General features: G+C 32.8%; 1 non-coding gene across 1 annotated transcript; it reads right to left on the bottom strand.

Moving 5' to 3' along the window:
* Positions 1-2,474: 2,474 nt before the first annotated feature.
* On the bottom strand, positions 2,475-2,634 carry LOC129053530 (U1 spliceosomal RNA). The gene has a single exon (XR_008518319.1). It is a non-coding gene; the product is annotated as a U1 spliceosomal RNA (small nuclear RNA).
* Positions 2,635-5,714: the final 3,080 nt, after the last annotated feature.

Raw genomic sequence — 5,714 nt, 5'->3', positions numbered from 1 at the left:
TGAAATTGGAAATCATCATTCTCAGTAAACTATCGCAAGAACAAAAAACCAAACACTGCATATTCTCACTCATAGGTGGGAATTGAACAATGAGAACACATGGACACAGGAAGGGGAACATCACACTTTGGGGACTGTTTTGGGGTGGGGGGAGGGGGGAGGGATAGCATTGGGAGATATACCTAATGCTAGATGACGAGTTGGTGGGTGCAGCGCACCAGCATGGCACATGTATACATATGTAACTTACCTGCACGTTGCGCACATGTACCATAGAGCCTAAAGTATAATAATAATAATAATAAAAAGAAAAAAAAGACTTACAAAAAAGAAATAAAAATCCTGCCCTATTAAAAAAATAAATAAAAAAATAAAATAATATAGAAATAAACTAGGAGACTTACTGCTTTCAAGGAAAATTGTGACTGGCTAGCAAAGCAGTCAGAAATCTTGGCACTAAGGTACTTGAAGGTACTGTGGATTCTGATAATATGCACTTCACTAGGATTATATGAAACCAAATTTTAGAAGCATCACTTAATAAATTCTACCACAAAAGTGCCCCAAGCACAAAAATGTAATCTACTATGCTCCACACATTGTGACATATGAAAATTGTCCATACTGGTTTTAATATTTTAGAATTTCTATTAACAATATGTCCATAATCTTTATCTCAACAAGAAATTAAACTATCAAACATTAAATGGGAAGAACGTGTAAAATTAAAATCTGCTTGTTTTTTGCATTTTTCTCCATTTTGTGTTGTTCCTAGTGATAAAAAATAATGTTTCTGAGCAATACAGCTGTTATTCTGGGCAACTGCTTTAATTTAGGTAATTCCATCCCTTGGCTACATGAACTTGACTAGAAATCATGCTAAATGTTACAGCACAAGACAAGCTTTAAATGTTTAACCTGGCCGGGGGCAATGACTCACCACCTGTAATCCTAGGACTTTGAGAGACTGAGGCGGGTGGATTGTGAGTTCAGGAGATCCAGACCACCCTGACTAATATAGTGAAACACTGTCTCTACCAAAAATACAGAATTAGCCAGATGCATGCCTGTAATCCCAGCTACTTCGGAGGATGAGGCAGGAGAATCACTTGAACTCCGGGAGTGGAAGTCGCAGTGAGCCAAGATCACAACCATTACACTCCAGCCCAGGCAACAAGAATGAAACTCTTCAAAAGAACAAACAAAAGAAAAGAAGAAAGGGAGAAAGAAAGAAAGAGAGAGAGAAAGAAAGAAGGAAAGAAAGGAAAAGAAAGGGAAGGGAAGAAAAGGGAAAAGAGGGAAAAAAAGAGAAAAGAAAACTGCATTACTCACATTGTGGCTAATGTTCCCAGAATATTTTAACACAAATATTTGTTTTAACTTAGAAGTGCTCATAAATTGATTTTATTTATATTTTTGGTCAGTATTCATTTTTTATAGTAAATTTTGTATTAAAGTTGGTAAAATTGTTAAGTTTTACTGCCACTGGATTTTGAGAAAGAATAAATAAATTACTTTATGCTCTTATTGAAATATCACACATTTTTATGAACTAGGACAAGGTAGTAACTAATTACAAAGAAAATATCACAAAGGTAAAATAAAACATGACACTACTTAAACTATTCTTCTTCCAATTGTCTTGCCAAAGCTGTCCTAGAAATTTTTTTTTAAATTTTCAGTCACAGCTGATGTGTTACAAAATATGTAATAAAATAATAATTGAAGACCATATAAGTAAACCATCAAAATGAATTTTGAAAAAGAAAATTATTATTATTATTTAACCTGTTGATACAGAGAGCCTGTTGAATGAGGATATAATGGAGCATCTTCTGTTGGGGAGGTGTTATGCCCATCTAAAGCATCGTGGTCAACTGTCTCCAAATTCTAAATGTTTAAAAAGATTGACAATTTGATTATAAAAGTGACTTTATACCTTATATTTTATTTTCTTCATTAGAATAAACTTTTAAGAAATGCAAGAAAGCTGATATGTATAACATTTTTACAATTCCAGCAAATGATTTTTAATTTAGGAGAAAATCTGAATTATTTTAGCTACATAATTTTTAGGCCATTTCACACAAGTTGCTTCCAAAAGGAAAGTACTTTTTAAGAACAAACAAACCCATGCTAATCATTTCACAAAATAAATATTTTTAAGAGCAATATTAATACATAAACATTGGCTTCTGCATTTAAAAATTACTTCTCTTTTTCCTAGATTTATCTGCTGCCATTTGGAGGCTTCCCCCAGCCACCTCATCTAGACAAAGTCCTCAAGCATTTGCAAGTGTCATCCTAGCACTATTTGATCTTTCTAAGAAATAACCATTTGATGTTTTATTGTTTTGTAGTGGAGGACACCAATTTTTGTAGGCATATTTAATTCTTTCCAGTATATGGTTTTCTTTCCATTTTCTATATCCACTAAATGACTGAATTTTCTTTTCTCTCTTTTTTTTTCCATGTGAAAGCACAAACACATTCTTTCCCTTTCACAAATTATGCAGCTGAGTTTCCCACATTTGGGGAAATCTCATGGGTCAGCACATCTAGAGTGCAATAGATCGGCCTTTCCGTGGGAAAGCCACCTTCGTGATCATGATATTTTCCCTGGCAGGGAAGTATCCATTTTCTTTTTAAGACTTCCATTAGCCTTCGAAAGAAAATACAAATATAAATGTAATAGAATTTAGAATAATTTTCAGTATCTGCTTAAAACGTTAATTTCAGTCATCCATGATTATTCTCTTCTAAAAATGTTCTTAATTCTGAAACAGACCCCTACAAAATTGTAAGAAAAAACAGTATGATAAACAATGAAATGACTGCTAAATAAACCTACCATACATTTTATGCACTGATAACGCTCATTTTTGATAGTGAGTCTTAGAGCGATCTATTGTATATAACAGCCATTCTCGGTCTTCTGGAATTTTATCGTGTGCACTATGAGCTTTAAAAATAAGCAGATGAATATAGTTTATAATATGTAGTAGTAGCTAATATTTTACTGCCTAATATGTGCCATTCAGAACAAGTTTTTAAGGTAATGTATTTAATATCAGAGTTAGTTTCCTAAGCGGGTAGCATTAGTAAATCCATGTAATGAATAAAAAATAAATTACTGTTAGGACAAATACTTTGCCAATTATTACAGATTTAGCCAGTTGAGGAGACAGCTAGCAATCTGACCAAAACATCTGACTGCTTGGTGTATTACCGATTTAAAATGTTTTGTCTAAATATACTATCCATGCATTACTGCAAGAAAATTAAAAGCTGTAATGTTATATTACTTTTCATAGTTCTATTTTTTGTTCTTAGGATTATGCTCCATGGCCCAGGCTGGACTACAGTGACAAGATGATAGGTCAAAACTCAATGAGGCCTCACACTCCAGGGTTCAAGGAATACCCCTGCCTCAGCCTTCCAACTACTTGGGATTAGAGAAATGCACCACCATGTCCCACTTACCTCATTTTTACTAACTGTGAGTAGCATTTTATGACTACCTTTGTAAAGAAAAAACAAAACTTGCTTGGTGTTCACTCATTTTTCAGAGACAATATTTTAGAATGTAAAGCAAGAATCTCATGATAATAAAACAGCAATATTAATTGGCAGTACAAAATTGATTTCAATTCTGATAGTAAATGAACACAACAATGAGTAAAGCAATTTTCAATGGCAACAATAAAATTTGCCTGATTTGCTAATGATCAGTCATTTTCTTTCAGAGTGGGCTAAGTTGCAACATATTTAAACTGCCAACTGTTTGGTGTTCTTAGGAGTCAATATTAAAAATCACAAAAAAAAGCCTTCTGTCTTTTTTGACATTACCATGACAGATAAATAAAATAGTTTTTTCTCTCTACCATGTATCTTACTTAATAAAATAATATTATATTCCAAGTCAGAGGACAGGTTTTTTTTCTTTTTGCCATAGGAACATTTATAATATAAATTACTTTTGAAAAAGGTAATTTTTATAATCTAATTTCAAGTAAAGAATAACATGGATAGGCTTCTTGTAACATTTAAACAGTATACATTTTATTATCTTATTCTCTTAAAAATTATATAAAGTGAAAGTTATGTCCTTTGCCACATTATTAACAGTATCAAAAGTTTTCGTGTGAAATTTGGATTAATATTATCTTTGCCTATATTGTTATCTGCTGCCTTGAACAGTGTTGGTACTCAGCAGATGCTGATATATATCTCTTGAATACTGCCTACTGAATAGACTAAATGTTCATTAGACAAAATATTTCAAGCTTATTTTAATAAAGAGAATAATAAATTTATACATGAAACCCACATTAATCCACATCGACTATTTTCCACATTAACCCAACATGTATACCTTTACTGTAATCACCTCCTTGGATGAGACGAGACTAAGATGTGATCTAGCCTTACTTTAGAGCAAATACAAGAAGTTACATAGTAAACTATATATGAGTACAAACGATTTTTAAAATGGTATAAATTAATTTCCATGATAGGAACTCAATGTCATTTATACAACATTAATTATCTCCTTGAAATCTATGATGGTGGATCAAGGAACAATTAGAAAATTTTAATTGCTAAAATGTAATATTTCAGTTGTTTAAAATTTAAAATTATCTTTTGCCTTTAATTATTGTGTTCTATAGCTTCATAATAACTTTATTTTATTTTCAGGTTTTCATTGTGCGTATTATAATGTCTATTGAGTGAAAATTGTCTGTTTGTGTGTGGGCTTGTGTGTATGGAGCTTCCAGATATATAGTATGATTGTTTCTAGAATCGTATAACAATAAAACTTTGAATCTCCTGGCAGAGTTGGAACACTAATTCTGGTGCAGTTCTTAGGTTTATTTTACTGCAGATGATGCAACTAAGAATTCTAGAAGAATGCTGAAGATCTGTGTTTAGCATAAACATAGTTCTTTAAAATAATCATTTTTCTTGAAACCAGTCTGGCCACGATTGTGAAACCCCATCTCTTCTAAAAATACAAAAATTAGCCAGGCATGGTGGCGGTCACTTGTAATTCCAGCTACTCAGGAGGGTGATGCAGAGAATTGCTTGAACCCAGGAGATGAAGGTTTCAGTGAGCCGTGATTCCGCTCCTGCACTCCTGTCTGGGTGAGAGCGAGAATTCCTCTTACACACAATGCACACACACACACACAAATAATAATAATAATAAATAAAAAAGAAAAAAACTCTTCTTCTTACATACTGATTAAACTAACTACTTAGAGGCTACGGACTGCTTTTGGATAACTTAATATTGTCTGCCATGATAACATTAAATTTTAAAAAAAGTTTCCATTCTAGGACGATACTTTCTATGACTGTTTTTCATTGTTACTTCTGTAGTAACACATAAATGCTTTTAGATGATTCCAAATTCTGGAAATATGTATCCAAATCCCCATTATGATTTTTTATTTGGTGTCCTGTATGCTTCTAAAAGGCAATCTGCTCAAACAGGTTCAATTTTTTCTATCAGCAAATGACATCACTATTCTCAGCTTATCAAATCACACCCAGGACATAGGTGTTAACATCTCTTTCCTACCCCGCTTTCTCTGATATCCAGTTGCCAACACCTGCCTATTCTAACTTATTAAGAGCTCATAAATCTATCCACACATATGTTCTATATTACCAACTTTTCTAATATACAGTGCCCACAATTGTTTCCTACA

The sequence above is a fragment of the Pongo abelii genome, chromosome Y, assembly GCF_028885655.2.
Source record: "Pongo abelii isolate AG06213 chromosome Y, NHGRI_mPonAbe1-v2.0_pri, whole genome shotgun sequence".
Lineage (NCBI taxonomy): Eukaryota > Metazoa > Chordata > Mammalia > Primates > Hominidae > Pongo > Pongo abelii.
The sequence above is the reverse complement of the archived record's forward strand: the minus strand, read 5'-3'. Positions and strand labels throughout refer to the sequence as shown.